At 43.4% G+C, this 17472-nt stretch overlaps 1 protein-coding gene and 1 non-coding gene across 4 annotated transcripts in view; both read left to right on the top strand.

Moving 5' to 3' along the window:
* Positions 1 to 17472, top strand: part of ABHD2 (abhydrolase domain containing 2, acylglycerol lipase) — a 99865-nt gene that overhangs the window by 25356 nt on the left and 57037 nt on the right. Inside the window, exon 1 of one of the 3 annotated variants that reach the window (XM_045561732.1) lies at positions 16372 to 16390. The exons of the other annotated variants lie outside the window; for them this stretch is intronic. The gene's annotated coding sequence lies outside the window, so the exon portion shown is untranslated. Of the gene's footprint in view, positions 1 to 16371; positions 16391 to 17472 lie in introns of those variants that run through there. 3 annotated transcript variants of the gene reach the window in all.
* On the top strand, positions 2181 to 2242 carry LOC123645345. The gene has a single exon (XR_006737528.1). It is a non-coding gene; the product is annotated as a U7 small nuclear RNA (small nuclear RNA).

Below are 17472 nucleotides of genomic sequence, written 5' to 3'. Positions count from 1 at the left end.
GTGGTGTTCTTCTACACAGTGTTTGCAGTTAAAAATATGCTCTGCAGGGGGAGGGGAAAAACTGGAAAAACAATAAAAATAAAATAAAAATATGCTTTATAAAATAGAGTGTGCATACTATCTGTGTGTTTGAAAATTGTCCAGCATTTTTCATACTGGCATTTTGAATGTTTCTTCAATGCTTAATTTAAATGATTCACTAATTTGGACTGGCTAGTGACATTTGCACCCACTTCAGGTTGGGTAAACCCACTAGGCCCAGTTCCTTGATCATCTCAGTTTTAGAGATCTTTGAAAACCAAAATATTTAAAACCCTGCAGGTTTATATGCAGATGAGTGCAAATTGCCACCCAGCTTTGGTTCCTGAGTAATTAGAGGAAGGAAGCCAGGGAAGAGCTGCTGCTGCCCTGGCTCCGGAAAAGCATCATGGAAGGTTTGATTCCATACTGATTGTTCCAAGTGTAAAAGAAAGCTGATCATGGCAGTTTTTACCTCTTTTTCTTTTTTTCCTTTTAAAAATAATCCATTAAGTCCAACATTCTCTTTGCTTTTTTCCCTCCGTGGCACATTTTGCTGAGGAGCAGCCCACGGTGCCGACCTGGTGCCCCGTGACTTCCATTGAGCTGCTCCCACCCACCTGCGGGTATAGAAGTGCATCCCCGGCCCCATGTTCACTGACCGCACGGCTGTGTGTAGAATGTTAGCACCAACCTAAGCTAGTGGTGTCAGCACACAGCCCCCAGGTCCTTGGCCAATCGCTGTGCTCTCTCCTGGTGAAGCCTGAACTAGGGAGGGTGGAGGTCAGCCAAGGACAAAGGCAGACCTGACGCTTATTTGGGAATTAGCTACGGTGTGAGGTGGGTGTGAAGGGCCAAATTCCCCAAAACTATTTACTCTCAAAATCTCTGATTATAGGAGCAGCCCTCTTAGAGCATGTTGGAACATTACTTAAGCAGCTAAATTCCAAATACCCAGGCACTCTGACTTGAACATGACAAGTGATTCAAGGGCAAAAGGATTTATTCCTCCTACAACTTTTAACTAACCTCTGATTTCTGACTTAGATTCTAATTTTAGGAATCGCTATTTCCTGTGTTCATGCAAGATATCACAAAAATGTTTTCATGTTACGCCTTTTTGTCCATGTTACTACATTTGAAATTCGTCGAGTGCCTCTCGTAGACATTATACCATTTAATCCTCTTAACAACATTGAGTGTGGGTTCAGTTTTCCTCTCATTTTAAGGACAAGGAAACCGGCAGTAGTAGAGAGGGAAACTGAACCCAAACCTGGAGTGGTGACTTCAGAATTGGTTCCCTTCTTTTCCATGGGAAGTGGACAGGGACTTTTCTTGGGGTGCAGGTGAGAGAACAGAGGCAGAGAGCAGTAAAAGGCCAGCCGTGATCAGGGTCATTAGCAGGACTGGCCCCCGGGTGGCCTTCAATTCCCACATGACCCTCTTTCTATTTCTGTCACTCTGTGGGAAGCCACTGTCCCCTGATGTTCTTTGTCTGTGTCACATTTCTGTAACAGCCTCCCATCTGTTTGAAGTTGAAGGCGGAAACATGTCTGTTATGGGTAAAAGTGCTTCTCCTGGGACTTTGAAGATTTTTTCCTAGGAGGAAGCCTGTCTGCAGCCTTCACAAGCGCTTGTGTGGGCTGGAAAGTTCAGTTAACTGATCTACAACACACTGTTGATTTACTCAGTAGTCCCCGCTGCAAGCAGCCAGTTATTACGACTTATGTGTGGAATCAGGACATGTCCTCTTGCTGATCGGGTATAGAAGAAAAGTTGATGAAAGGTGAACATTGAAAGGATGTTATGAGAGTAGGGATTTTTTTCCCCCTCTCAGCATTAAAGTCAGTTTGAAAATCTGTTTTAAGATAATTTACCCAAAGATACATTACAGATGAATCTTTTAATGTCTGGAGGAAAACTTTGCTTCAATAGGATGATTTGTCTCTTGTTCACTTAGCAACAGATTAATATTTACCTAATGATTCATTTTTTTGTTCTCAAGAAGTGTTTGTTTTTAGTGAAGCAAGCAGACTAAAGTTCATTTCAGAATTATGAGAAAATCTAGATGGTGATACAAATCTCCATTTTTTCTGAATAAAAAATTTAATGCATATTCATTTTTAAAAAATGGAAAATAAAGCACACACAAATCATCTTATAAGTATTACAGCTCTTTTAGAATTTGTCTGGCAGATTTTCTGCTTTTTATTGGAAAACCCCCTACATGAAAAAAAAAATATCTATAATTCTCCTACCTGGAGATAATGCACCGGTACTATTTTGGTGATCATCCCTGTGGTGTTTTTCTTCTTTGTATACTTGCCCCCACAAAATCAGGGTGATATATATTGTTTGGTAACCTGCTTTAACACTTGGTATGCCATGAACATTTACCTATGCTGCTGCTACATATCTTCTAACATTTGATTTTTAACAGCTGCAGAATTAATTACTCATTCAAATTTCCTAATGGCTACTGCCAGCAGGGGTGTAGAGAGAGAGCCTTGAGTTGAAGTTTGGACTAGGATGCAAACCTAGGTCTTCTACTTAGTTTAGAAACTAGCCACTGGACCCTGGCCAAAGTGACAGCCCCTCTGGTCCCTGATTTCCTTCTACGTAAAATGAAATAGACATCTCTCTGATGTTGCCCTTCAGCACTAACATCTTCGGATTCTGGCACCCTTGCTATGTTAGCAAGCATCAGAGAGGTCTTTTTAGAGGAAGGATCCTAGGAGAGGGGGCCTTGACTACAGAGTAAAGATAAGACACTAAAGAGACTGGTTTTCCTGTGTATCTGTCCTCTTCTAACTATTCCCATCCCCTATGTGCCAGGACAGACTGGCACTGTCTCCCTTGGGCTTTTTTTTTTTTTTTTAAGTACTTTTTTGAGCTATCATTTACATAGAGTAAAAATGCAGATCTTAAGTATACAGGTCAGGACCTTTTGGCTATGTGTTCAGCTGTGTAACAACCTCTCCTTTGGGCGTTTACAGAAGTGTCCCCAGTCACCTCCCTGTCTCTGACCCACCTATCTGTCGTAATACCATTCGAGTTGGCTTCCTGGAGTAGGCCATGCAATAGCGTGACGCGGCCTACCGGTTTAGATTCATCACTCATGGGATCTCTTACTGCTCACGAAGTGTGTGCCCCCTGGGCTGTTGTCCCCTGGCTACAACAAATGCCCTCTCACCTCTCCCCACCAAAACGCCTCTTAGCCTGTAAGAAAAACACAAGTGGCATCGATTCTGACATGCTGTTCTCTGACTTCCCCCACTCCTCTCCAGCCAGAATGGGACCCTCTTCCGTCTTCCTACCACGTTTCCCCAGCATGTAGCTTCTGTGTCCATTTAGAACATTCCATCTTGTTTTGTGAGAATTGGCATCTCTTTTATCACTGGAGTGTATGTATGTACCCCCCAAATCAAAAGCTACACTCTTGGGGAGACAGAACAGGATTCCTGGCAGTTCCAAATCTCAAGTACAATGTCATTCTGTGTCTTATTTTCCATAAACAGGCGTAGGTGTGCGATATTCTCATTTTGCCGAATGCCACGTGTGCTTGGGCAAAAGAAACAACCTGCGCTGTCTCCGGCTTGCTCAGTGGCGCTCCAGGGAATCAGGTGTACCTTCAGCTTTGATAAGGCTTTGTTTATCTGGGAAGGCTCTACCGTGTCGCTGGAAGAATATGGATTTTTTTTTTTGGTCTTAAATTAAGACACGGCAACCCCTGGCGTAGGCATGATGGCAGTTTGCAGCCTCCACTTTTCCCTGTGGGCCTGGCTGAGTTTCCATCACCAGGTCCAAGTTGGAAAGTGGAGACAGGCAGCAGGTGCCCTGTCTCTGGAAGCCTGCTATTAAAATTTATAAACTCCCCTTTGGGAAGCCAGGCTGCTGCTTTTTCACTGATTCACAGGCTTGTCAGTGTGGGTCATGGTGTAGCTAAAGATGAAGGCATTTAGGAAAAGCGTGATGGAGTACTTAGCTTCCAGACAAGCCTTAAAACGGAGAGCTGAGGTGTCTTCGTTGGATGCAGGAGACATCTGGAAGCCCCTGCAGGGTCCAGAGAGGGGAAGCAGTGTGATCAAAACCACAGCCATGTGTGTGTGGGTCCTTTCTTCCCCAGAGATAAAAATGTAATAGCTTTCTTCTGCAGCCAGCTGCCACCTGTACTGATCAGAACTGGCTGTTATTGTTTCCCATGGGTTTGAGCAACACCTGAGACTTAGGGGTGAGGTCACACCCATTCCAATATCAAGCCAAAAATAAAAGTGGGCTCTCCTATGCCATGGTGGCTTCTCTGAACATTTCCTCTTGGAAGCTGTTTCAGGCAGTCACAAGAGAATGGCAGAAGCCCCCTGGCCTTTCCCTAGATTGTCATGGATTCATCTTCTGTGGTTTTCCCCAGTTCTCTCTCCACTCACCAGAATACAAGCTCCAAACAAGAATCCCATTGAAATGCTGTTCTCATCTTATTTGGTCTATGTCTTTAGTTTGCTGCCAGTAGTTCATCCATGAGTCTTGGTTAATGAACATTTGAGGATCCATTTCTCTGAGACTCAATTGTTTGGAGGATTTTAAAAAGATCCATTTTTCAAGCTTTTTCATTATGGAAATTTTCTAAAGGCACTTCTTTTAAAAAATTGGTTTCCTTACAACTGTGCTTCCTAATTATTTCTGATAAGAGAGAAAAGCTACTAATACTTTTGATTTTTCTCTCAAACAATACCAACTCCCTTTCTATTGCTGTCACACATATTTACTTCTTAACTATAAATATCCATTTTTCTTTTATCTACCCCAAATAAAAGTCTGGTTTATGTATCCAAACACTATATTTTGTCATTGATGTGCAAGATATGCTATTTTTGTCCTAGTGTACCAGGGAAATATTAAATATATTATTAGAAGTACCCTACAGAAAAGCACTAATTCAAACCTTTCTGATAATGCAATATAGGGAATTATTTTCCAGAGCTAGAGAGTATAGGACTCAATATATAAAATGGCCACTCTCCTGCCATTTCGTCCCTGCTTTGTGGTTATAAGGCTATTTATTTTCAGTGGCAGTGTCAAAGCAGAAGCTGGGGTGAGGGGCTTTGAAATGGGCAGTTGATGTTTTCTCAATCTTTAATAAAATATTAGGCAAATGCAGCTTCACACACTCCCTTGCAGTCAGATTGCCACCCCTAGGCCCCTCCTAGGTAAAAATTCTGGAGCCAGCACAGCTTATTTATAGCAAATTAAAGCTGAAAAGAATTTCATTATCTTGGACTTAAATTCCTCTTAATTCCCTCTTGCTCACAGACATACCAGATCAGATTTAGATCCTTTCCTCCTTGTCTGAACACTAAAGCTTTGTCCTTTTCACAGGATAAACTCCTGATTGCCAAGAGTCTTAATTCCACTGGCCTGGTTTGATCTGTTTTAAGAGTTGTGCAAATATTTCTTGTGGTAAACTATTAACAATCGATAAGTGGGTCTGCAGCTCTCTGATGGGTTTATTACGTGGTCGCCAGACCTTCAGAACACCTGCACCTGAAAACTTACATTGTAAGCGAGTTCTTGAAAGACGAAAGACTCAAAATGATCCTCACTGAGGCTGCGTATTGAGGGCTAGCCTCGGTGAGGCTGGGCTTCCCACGTGACTCCAACTTAAAATTGCTCATGTTCTGATGAAATGGCCCAAACCGAAACTGTCAAGGTGAAAAGGTTGAATTGCTGACCCTGGGACACTGTCTGCTATTGCTAGGCTGACCAGACGTCCCAGCTTGCCCCGGCCTGACAGGTTTCCTGAGACTTTCGACATTAATACCGGGGCAGTCTGAGCCAAAGAGGGGTGAGTCGCTCGCCCTCTCTGATACTCTCTGCCCTCTGCCATCACAGGGTGAGGTTTCTGTGAATGGGTGAGCATGTGGAAGTGGTGTTTAGTTTGCCAGTGGCCAGGTTTACTTTCACTGTTGGATGTTGCCCAGCTGTGTGGCTCTTCCCGCACAGGTCATTTATTCAAGGGGCCAGCTGTGCCAGGATGGGAAGTGCCGCCATCTTTGAGGCCTCTGCTTGTGTTGAACCAAGATAACCGAGCTGAGTCCACTACAAACTTCATCCACTGTCTCCAGCAGCCCAGATACAGATGGTAGTTTCTTGTCAGAGAATTTGTGCCTTCTTTTTTTTTTTTTTTTTTTTGAGACAGAGTCTCACTCTGTTGCCCAGGCTAGAGTGCTGTGGCATCAGCCTCACTCACAGCAACCTCAAACTCCTGGGCTCAAGCAATCCTCCTGCCTCAGCCTCCTGAGTAGCTGGAACTACAGGCATGAGCCAACATGCCCGGCTAATTTTTTCTATATATATTTTTAGTTGTCCAGCTAATTTCTTTCTATTTTTAGTAGAGACGGGGTCTCACTCTTTCTCAGGCTGGTCTCGAACTCCTGAGCTCAAATGATCCACCCGCCTTGGCCTCCCAGAGTGCTAGGATTACAGGTGTGAGCCACTGCACCCGGCCGAATTTGTGCCTTCTTGTAGGAATTGCTGAAGCTTGAAAGACCTAAAAGGTTCAGAATCCAAAATACTCAGGTCTCTGTCGATTTAGTCACCTCTCACATGCCGTGTACTCTTTAAAGCAGTCAATTCCAGTTTCCAAATATTTATGACCTTCACACTGCCCTATCCACCATGCCTGAGTTTACTCTTCAGGGCTCTCTACCATGTCTTCACAAAAGCAAAAGATGCTCACCCTACAACTGATTCTATCACATGGCGTCAGACCCAGCACATAATGGTTAGGTGAGTGGGCTCTGTCCCACATGTAAGGTCCTGTTGCTGGGTCACCCCTCTGTTTCAGCCTTTCCCAGATGAGGCTCCAGGGTCCACCAGTCATCCTCAGCTTCTAACTTATCTCAAACTACTTACCAAAACTTAATTTGCTGGACAGCACTTACATGGAATTGGATCCGGATCCACTTTTATGGTCCTTCTCAATACATAGTTGACTGAAAATTGCTCCAATATCCAGGACCAGGAAATGGACCTCATTTTCTAGAGAGTCTAAAATTTCTAAGTATAGCCAACTTTTATCGGCTTCTCATGTTTTACTGATCCTAGGAATTCAGAGGTTACCAGTTTTTATCTCAAACTGTTCTATTTCTCTGCCCACTTCTCAGCATGTCTCCCTTTGCTATGACAGGGCAGTACACTTTATACTACAAAATAGTATGTAGTCTATTGGTAAAATATAATTAAGACAGTAAGCTGACTTGGAAAGTATGTTCTCGAGGGTAAATAAGTACAGTGTCTAAACTCTCAGCCCGGTGCTGTCATTCAGCGCGTGGAGTGTGAAGAGCAGACTGCGGTTTACACTTTGTCTCTGTCTGAGCAGCAGTGAGCAAAGCGGCTGACTGTGGAAGCCCATCAGGAATACCCTCCATGCAGCTGGAGTCTGTTGGGGACTTGAGCTTTAGGATCGGAATCTATTAGGTAGCATGATATTTACTCAGGAAAGCATTGTCCTGGGTTTGTAAGGAAATCTACCCCTCCATGCAATTCTAGAAAGCTGTTACTCATACAGAAAACTGTAGTCCTTGAACACTTGATTTTATGCATGACTGAAGAGATGCCATTGCCATTGCCACCCTAATGAATGTCTGTGGCCAGGCTGAGAAATGTCTTTACCAAGGGCGGGGCACTCCTCAGAGGCTCCCTATCTGCCTGAGGTGGCCGCCTGCAGCGAGGTATCATGGTGAGCCATGAAGTGACTCAGCTGTTGTGGCAGCTTGTGAACCACCCTAACTCTCCACCCTGTGTCAGTTTCTAATCATAGAGTCAGGGCTCTGGGTCAGCGTAGGTGCATGGCATCACGCCAGACAGTTTAGCTCTGAGGTAGCCATTATAAGAGTCTGTAATCCAAACCATTTGGGAAGCTTCACCCGGAGGTCAGTGGTTGATCCAGAACCATCTGTGGCCTCTCAGGAGGGGAGAAGTTCATGAGAAGCAGCAAGTTGCATGTTTTTCCATCCTTCCACGGAGTATGAATGCCATTGCCACAACCAGCCTGACTTTCCCGTGACCAGATGCTCCTGTTACATCAAATTCTTCTGCTGGCAAGACCCTGATCTGGTATTATGAGCCAGATCACGTTAATGTGAAGTGAGAAACTCCATAAATGTGTTTTAAAAGTTTGAAGCCTACCAAGCCCTAACAGTATGGACTTTTCCTTCCTTGGTGTTCAAATAAAGGAAGATTCTTCTCAGTGAATGTATGTATATATTTTTTAATTAGTAATATTTAGTAGTAACCTGCTCTTCCAGTCTGTTTACCATCTGTGCACCACACTCAGCCCTTCCTGTATACACACATGTTACTGTATGTCATATTCTACCTCCTCTGGCCATCAAAATCCTCTCTGTCCCTCAGGCCTTCTGAAACCCTAGCTGTTCTAGCATCCTCTGACTTTTACCTGTCTCTGTCTCTTTGGCTCTTGCCTGATGACAAACAATAACTTTCCATGTGTGTGTTTCTCTTCACCCCCCGGCTGTATTCTGAAAGGCTTGAGGACAGAGACTGTCTTAAAACTCTCTGTGCTTCCTGTGGCTGCTCCTTTGCAGAATCAGCACACACCAAAGTTAGTAGATTGTTTTGGTAGGATCATGTGATAAGTGTCAGAATCAGTAACTCAGATAAGTGATAAAGGAGTTTAGAGAAAGAGGGACATATTGCTGTGGTGGCTTGGGTGATGAGGTCTGGCGTAATCCTGAGAGACCAGCTGGCTTTGGCTAGATGGGACAGAGGTTGGCGTGAGCATGAGCCAGTGAAATCGATCCTTTAAGCAAGTGGCCCTGGCAGAAAACTCACTTGCTGTCCAGGCCAGCACTTTCCACCCATCCACATTTGTCCTTTCATCCTGTGGGCCTTCCAGCAGCTTCTCGCATCAGAAGATGGCAGAGGTCTTGCCACTAGCACATTGCCTTGTTGTCACTGCTTCGCTCTAACCCCACAGCCACTCTGCTTCTGTCCCTGAAGTTCCATGGATCTTCATTTGGCTGGACTTTGACCATCTCTCTTGTAATTCCCAGTGATGATCTTGTGCTGTTTGCATAGCTTTTGGACCACCCACCCGTCTGCCCTTTGCTCACTGTGCCCTTTTATTTTGTTTGCTTTGGGCTTCGGGCCCCATCACTGGTCTGGTGGCTTCCTGGCCCGGTCCCTGTGACACTGTCTGGTGTGATAAGAGCTGTCTTTTTTTTTTCTTTTTTTCTTTCTTTCTTTCTTTTTTTTTTTTTATAATTATACTTGAGGTAAGAGCTGTCTGTTGGTGAGGAAGAGCAAGTCAGATCACATGAAGTCTCAAATTCCCAGAAGGAGGAGTTTGCACTGGATCCTGAGAGCACTAGGGGTGGTAGAAAGGGATGCATGAGACAAACTCCAGAGGCCTTCCAAGGTAGAGACATGGTATCTGTGGATGATGGAATGGCCTTGACCATTGGGGGAAAGGGCTGAATCACAAATAATGCCAAGGTTACTGAGCCGCTGAGAGAAGAACAGAGTCATTGACAGAAATAGAGAAGTCAAATGGGGAAGCTGCTCTCTCAGAGAAAGCTGTTTAGTTTAGTCCAGGGCTTATCTGTGGGATGTGCACATGGACAGGTGCAAATGTGAAACTGAGGTGTGAGCTCAAGGCCAGATGTGCGGATTCCAGAGCAGCTGCAGGTAGGGGAGATTGGGAGGGGGTAGGGGCAGCAGGGAGAGAGACACTGAGGACTGATTGCTGAGGCAGTTCATGGTTAGGGTGGGAGGAAGAGCCTGCCAGAGATAGGCAGCAAGAAAGGCCCGCAGAGAACCAGGAGCCCCAAACCAGGAGTGTCGTGGTAGCCGCAGAAGGAAAGCAGAGAAGAAGGTCTCAGAAACCACAGACAGTCAGGAAGGTTGAGGGCTGTCCAAAAGCTACAGACCTTGGCCAGCAAGAATCAGGGATGTATGAGAAGGTGTTTTCAGTAGTGAGGTGAGAAAACAGGTCAGCTCATAGAAACCAAAGAAGCAAGTGAGGAAACAAAAGCTGGGAAAGGAAGAAGAGAAAAATAGGAAACTAGAGGAGAAAGCTGCGTTGAATGAAGGCTCACCCCGAGATTGAGAGGGCAAGTGCAGAGGCGCCGGCGCAGAGGGAGAAGTCAGCTGGCTCTTGCCCACGGGCACCTAGAGCCCAGGGTCTTCAGTGAGACCCTCCTGGGCTCAGGTGCCAGCTCTGCCCCCTACTGGCTGGTGACTTCACACTGCAGAGTCTCCATTTCTTCATTTGTGAAATAGGTGCAATGATATTTATTTTGTAGGTTCAGTATGGTGATAAAAGGGGACAGCATGTGAGATGATTTACAGGATACCTGGCATATATAAGAATTCAGTAAGCATAGCTGCTGTTATTGTAGCTATTTTTATATTAACATTATTAGCTAGACCAGTTGTATAAATAACAAAAGACATAATGCACACAAAGGTCACACAAGTATATTCGAATGTCAACAAGACCTCAGCGGATAAGTAGGTAAAGGGTAGGCGTAGATAATTTCCCAAAAAGGAAATACACATAATAAACACCAAGTAATGTTCAGCCTTTCATTGTTCATTGGTAACAATGAAACTTTACAGTATGAATTATTGTTTGATACTTAGAAGAAAATCTGGCAGTATTACCAATATGATATTAAATTGGATATTGTATTAGTCAAGGTAAGCTAGTTTATACTGTAGTAACTAATCGCCCCTATATCTCAGCATCTTAAAACCACAAACATTTATTTCTCAGTCGTGTTACATGTTTACTTCAGTCAGCAGGAGAGTTCTGCTTATTGTAATCCCACCAGGACCCCAGCTGATAGAGGTGTCATCTCAACATGTGCTTCTGTGGTCACCACCGAGACAGAAAAAGGGACATGGAGGCCGGGCGCGGTGGCTCACGCCTGTAATCCTAGCACTCTGGGAGGCCGAGGCTGGAGGATCACTTGAGGTCAGGAGTTCAAGACCAGCCTCAGTAAGAGCAAGACCCCGTCTCTACTAAAAATAGAAATAAATTAGCTGGACAACTAAAATATGTATAGAAAAAATTAGCTGGGCATGGTGGCACATGTCTGTAGTCCCAGCTACTCGGGAGGCTGAGGCAGAAGGATTGCTTAAGCCCAGGAGTTTGAGGTTGCTGTGAGCTAGGCTGACGCCACGGCACTCTAGGCCTGGTAACAGAGTGAGACTCTGTCTCCAAAAAAAAAAAAGAAAGAAAGAAAGAAAAAGGGGCATGGCCTCAGGCACTGGCCCTTAAAGGCTACCCGGAAATGGCACTTTGTCGTTTCCTTTCTCATTTCATTGGTTAAAGCAAGGCTCACGGCCACGCCTAACTTCAGAAGAAGCACATGCTTACCTATGTCCAGAAGCAGGAAGGACAGTGACACCCACAGACACCAGTCCATCATTTGAACCTCCTTACGTCTGTCCTTCAGTCCGTTTCTACTAACCATTCCAGGCCTTTGCCTTGCCCGAGCGTCATCAGCTTTTGCTTGGACGGATGCAGTAGATTCACCTCCACTCTCTGCCCCTCCTAATTTTTCTTGCAGGTTATCTTTCTAAAACACAAATCTGATCTCTCCACGCCCCTGCTTTCAACTGCAGTGGCAGCTCCCTGCCTGCAGAGTGAGATCCAGCATCAGCCCCTGCTCCTTCTCCCCCACATGCATTGTGTTCTAGACACATCCGATCACTCCATATTTCCTGATACCACATGTTCTCTCTTGCCTGTGTCTTACGTGTGTCATGCCTCCTACCTGAAATCCCTTCGTACCTCTACACAGCCTCCTTATGTGAGAGAACACAGATGCCCCCGCTTTGATGAAGCCTTCCTGGATGTTTACGGTTCTCTTCTCTGTTGTCTGATACATCTGGTGCTTCCATTATCCAATTTACATTCATTTGCATTAAAAGTATTGAGTAATCTGTATCCCGTGATCAATTAAGAAATAACTTACTATTAACAACAGCATAAATAACAAATACTTTCATTTCTTGGGTACCTACTATCCATCAGCCACTGAATTCAGTGATTTCTATATATTTTCTTTAATCTTCAGAATAGCCCTGCAAAATAGATGTAATTATTCCTTTTCTCACCTCCTCACTTCAATTCTTAACAAATGAGTAAATGCAACTCAGCAAGGGGAATAGCCCAGAATCACAGAGCTAGCAGATCTGAGAGTTGACCCTGGTCTCTCTGGCCCCACAGTCCTTGTTTTTCCCTGTATCCTGTAGTCTCACTCCCCAATATAGTGTCTAACACATAGTAGGTGCTCAGTAAATGTTTATGGATTGAATACATGAATTTACAGATCACAAATAAAGGAGTAAAAGCATTGATTTCAGTACTGTGGGTTTAACCCAAAGAAATAATTTAAACAAAGATCAGAGCTAAAAGACATAATTAAAAGTGGCAGATTGAATACACATTATCTTCATTCTTTACTGAGTCCTCACTAAAATGATAATAAAGGGTATAAATTCTCAAGAACATAGAGAATAGGAGAGAGGATGGGAGCAGATGAGTAGAGAGCAGATAGACAAGTGGAAATTGACTTAGAAGACCAGGGAAAGCTAAAACCTAAGTCTGCAGAGGGAAAATCCTACAAGAATGATGGCTGATTTGAAGGCTGAGGAATTGAAAGCACAAGGTACCTCTGAGGATAGGTGTGACATGTGTCTGAAACCATGAGGATTGGTGGAAAGTTCCCAGTGTCCTCCCCTCTCTCACAGTCAGGTGACTGCCCTGCCTCCCCCATGGCAGGAGACTGGCAGCTTAAGGGTGAGGGTGAGGCACAGCCATAGAGTCAGCATTTGAAAAGTCTCAAGCCATGACCAGGTTCCCCAAGGAGATGGGAGGATTCCCCTCTGGGGAAACTGACCAGCCCAAGAGAAAAGTCCTGGAGACACTGTTATTTGTAGGTCTTCTTAACAGAGTGGCCAGAACAAGCTCTGCCTTTGTAGCAGATGACCAAGAGTGGCTGGACATCTGAGGAAAGACTTGAACATGAAAGACAAAGACATACAGCAAACAAAGGAAAAGAAGTAAAGGAAACGCGATGACATGGGCTGAAGTAAACTTAAGTGAGCAAACCTGTAACTTACATTCAGAGATAAGAGAAGATACGCATCTGTGTGGCAAGGAGAAGAGACTATAAAGCTGGAACAATCAGAGAATAGGAAAGAGCTTTTGGAGCCAAAATGAAGCGGCTTAACAGCAGGATTAGGAGACAAAATGGAAGGTCTTTTCCCAAAAGTAGAATAAAAACCAAAAAGATAGAGAGTGGAAAGTGGAAGAGAAATTTAGAGGATTAGTCCAGGAAATCCAACATCCCAATAATACCAGTACCAGAAAGAGAGGCCAGAGAAAATGGGGGGAGGAAATTATCAAAGCAATTTCCCAAAGCTCTCCCAGAACTGTAGGACTCGACCCTCCAGATCGAAAGAGCTCCAGAAACCCTCGCCCAGAGAATAAAAAAGACCCAATCAAAGCTCTTGATGACATTTTGGAGCACACAATAAAAGCAAGACCCCCAGATTTCCAGAGAGTAAGGAAACAGGTGGCACAGGAGGATCAGGTGTCAGAATGGACCACAGATCTATCTCAACGGCAGATTGAAGCTGGGGGGCAATGGAGCGAGTCCTTAAACGGCTTCTAACTTAGAATTAACCCAGTGTGAGGGTGATATGAAGACCTTTTCAGACATGGAGAGTGGGTCTAAAAAAAAGGTTTTTTCCAGTTCACTTTTTCTCAAGAAGCTAGTGGAAGATGGGCTCCACCCAAAGGGGGACGCGAGCATGGGAGCACAGCCGTGGGGCCCAGGACCCGGGGAGGGGTGGAGGGGGAAGGATGGAGGGGAGAGGGCCCTTCCAGATGGGAGCAGGCACCGGGGGCTCCCCAGAGGCATGCCCGGGAGAAAGCAAAATTGGTGACTGCCTAACGTCTTTGACTGTCGAGAGACTCACAAGTCCCGGAGAATTTGGAGACAAATCAGGGATTGGTACATAGAAAACTAAGCTAATACAGAACTGAGAAAAGTGATAAACCAAGGGAAATTTTTAAAAGTTTCAAAAAGGAATACGATATGTGACTTAGTGGTGGCTAATATTTACATAAACACTGAAAATTAATTTAACCAAAAGCATTGCTCTAACAATGTTGAGAAGAATGGGGGAGGAGAAACAGGCATGTTTTAGAGGAGATTTAAGAGAGCTAGCACTGGCCATAAAGAACTTGCCTGACCTACCTTGTCTGATTGTAGGTCATAAGACCCTCTTTCCAGACAGGGTCTTGCCTAACACCTGGAAGGAAGGAATGCTGCACAGAGAGACTAAGAAGAACCTAACCAGACAGGACTTGCTGGGTTTCCCAGCTTACTATTATTAGTAGCAGTAGATCACACCCTTTTTGTCCAATCCTATTTCTACATTGCTGCTCATACTTTGTTGAACTTAAGCATAACAATAGACAGTTTCCCTGTATCTTTAAGTCTTCATTCTGAAGGCTCCTGTGTCGTGTAAAACAATAATCAAATAATTTTGCATGCCCTTTCTCCTATGGGGAAAAAAAAAGAAAAAAACTAGCACCTTCCCAAGTAGGAGGCTCAATAGGTGATATTGAAAACTGACATTGAAGAACCAGCAGGACAAACATGGCATCTAGAAACACGGAGGCAAGCGTGGGTGGTTAGGGAGAGCTAAAGGAGTTGAGAATAGTTGCCTCTTGGGGGCAGGAGTCAGGAGACGTGTGGGGCATCTTCTTGGACTTTTTAAAACTGTGTACACATAAGTTGAAAAAAAAGGAAAAAAAAATCAAGAAATGTTAAAAGCAAAATATGTAAAGATGTTTTACCAGCATTGTTTATTGTGGTAAAAATTAGGAACAACAGCATCCAACAATGCAAGCAGCAGCAGTATAATGCGGGGAAAGAATGCGAGTTGTCAAGTCAAACAGACGTGAAGTTCAGATACAGGGTCTGCTGCCTACCAAGACCTTGGACACTCAGCTTCCAGTCTATAAGGGGTTCGTAATGGTAAGAGTTCCTGCGAGGGGTAAATTAATTTTGTAACATGCCCATGAAAGGGGCTAGAATAGATAAATGTTTTCTCCCTTAACTGTAGCCAATCAATAAGATACAATTTTCTGCAGTACCCATAACTTAGCATAGCAATTATCTGTAAAAACAGGGAGTAAGTAAAAAAAGCAGGAGGCAATTATATATCTATGTGTCTATACAGGCACTATTATTGTAACTATCTAAATACTCTGTTCTCAAATAGATACAGATTAAAAGAAAACAAAATATGAGAAAATTTTATAAGGGTTGTGATGATATGTATGATTTTTAAACTTTTAATTTCTTGTAGCTGTTTCAAACCGGTATGAAATCAAGAGGACTCTGAATATGTATTTTATCCTTCAGTTTTGAAAGCTGTATGTAGTTAGTTCCTAGTAATAATTATAAGCAGTGACACCAGCCACTGTCCTTTGCATTAGTCATCCATGTGTAAAGAGAGATAGACTTTGCTTTAGCAGAACTTTCTAGAACGTGCTTATCTGTATGGTTTCGTGGTGCTCTCCCACTGTGTGGCTAGAGTAAAGGTCTCATGCCTAAGCTGACTTTTCACAAGGGTGGAGTTGTTGACCATTTGAGGAATTGTTTTTCCGTGTGCAGGCGAGGGCTGCCCTGCCATTTCAACAGGGCTAACCCACAGCCGTCAACAATGGCTTCTTTCAGCTTTTCGGAAGTGCATTCCTCTTATGGAAAGCTCCAGGGCAGCTGCATCACTTCCTTCCTCTTATTAATACATTTCTGCACAAGGCTCCCCCTGCTCAAGAAGCAGTGACTGCATTTGCCAGTAGTTCTCTCATCAACCAGTACAATCTGCGACCTGGTCCCTCAGTGTGGCCCTTGCTGTCTGCAGGCTCTTGTGTTTATCCTTCCATCTTTTCTCTGTGAAATATGGCTTAGAGATTCTTCCCTATGAATGTGGGAAAGGCGTCCTCCATTTGTGTCCTGGCTGCTTAGTATTCCATAAACAAACATCATTTGTTTAACAAGTCTCCTAGATGGAGATTTCCTTTATTTGTAATCTTTTGCTTTCACAATGCTGCATTGAATAATTTGGTGTTTACATCATGATTGTGACACATGTTGCTGTAGGATAAACTCCTAGAAGTGGAATTGCTGGGTCAAAGGGGATGTGTGTGGAAATTTTTGTGAGCTGTTGCCCTCAAGCCCTTCCCCACCAGCGCTGTGTGGGTCCTGTGTTCCCCAAACCTTGCCAACATAAGGCGTTCTCCTATTTTTTGATATTTGCCAATCTGGTAGGTGAAAAATACTTTCTCACTGTGGTTTTAATTTGTCTCTCTTTCATGAAAGACACTGTGCATCTTTTTATATTTTAGAACTATTTTTATTTCTTTTTCTATTTAACTGCCTGGTTTGGATTGTCATTTGTCTTTTTCCTAATAATTTGAGAGAGCTGTTTATGTGCTAGGGGAATTAATTAGCCCTTTGTGACATGAATTGTAAATATTTGTTCTCAGTTTGTCTTTTGACTTTACCATGGTGGTATTTGGCACACAGAATTTTTTAAAATGTTTGCGTAGTCAGATTTTTTCGGTTGTTTCTTTTGTGGCTTCTGGGATTTCTGTTTTCCTTAGAAAGGTCTTTTTCACTGCAAGACTATTAAAAAAAGATCTAGAATTTCTTCTAGCACATGTATGATTTTATTTTTATTTTGAAATGTTTGATCCTTCTGGGATTTATCCTGGTGTGAGGTGTGGCTCCAACATAATTTTTTTCAAGATGGCCACTCTTTGCCCAATGCCATTTATTAAACAATCCATACAAGTGCCACCTTTTTCATCAGTTAAATTTCCTGGGTGTATATAGTTATATTTCCAATCTTTTCTTTTCTGTTGATGATCCTGAACATAATACCATTCGCAGATGGTAGCTTTCTACTGTGTTTTACTGTGGGCATTGGGGCAGTGCTGGTACCCCCTCATAACCCTTCTTTTTCATAATCTTCTTGGCTGTTATAACTGACTCTTTTCCATATGAACTTTAGAATGCTGGTTTAATTCCAAATATAGAAATCTTGTTTTTATTTTTATTGTGTATCTTTAAGTTTATAGGTAACTTACGGAGAATCAACATGTAATGCTGAGTTTCCCAATGCAAGTTCATCTGTTCAAGTCTCTTGAGCCCTAAAGAGCATTATAAAGCTTTCTTCTTATCTCCTTCTCATGATTGTAAGCTCCCTGGGAATAAGAATGGAGTTAGGTTTTGAGTGTGGCTTATTAGTAATGATCTATATAATCACTGAAAAAAGCAGCATAATTCTTACCAAATATCTTAAGAACCCATCTTTTTTCTCACATCATTGCTTGCTATTTTGTGA

The sequence above is a fragment of the Lemur catta genome, chromosome 9 (genome assembly GCF_020740605.2).
Source record: "Lemur catta isolate mLemCat1 chromosome 9, mLemCat1.pri, whole genome shotgun sequence".
Classification (NCBI taxonomy): domain Eukaryota; kingdom Metazoa; phylum Chordata; class Mammalia; order Primates; family Lemuridae; genus Lemur; species Lemur catta.
This window is presented reverse-complemented; position numbering and strand designations above follow the sequence as displayed.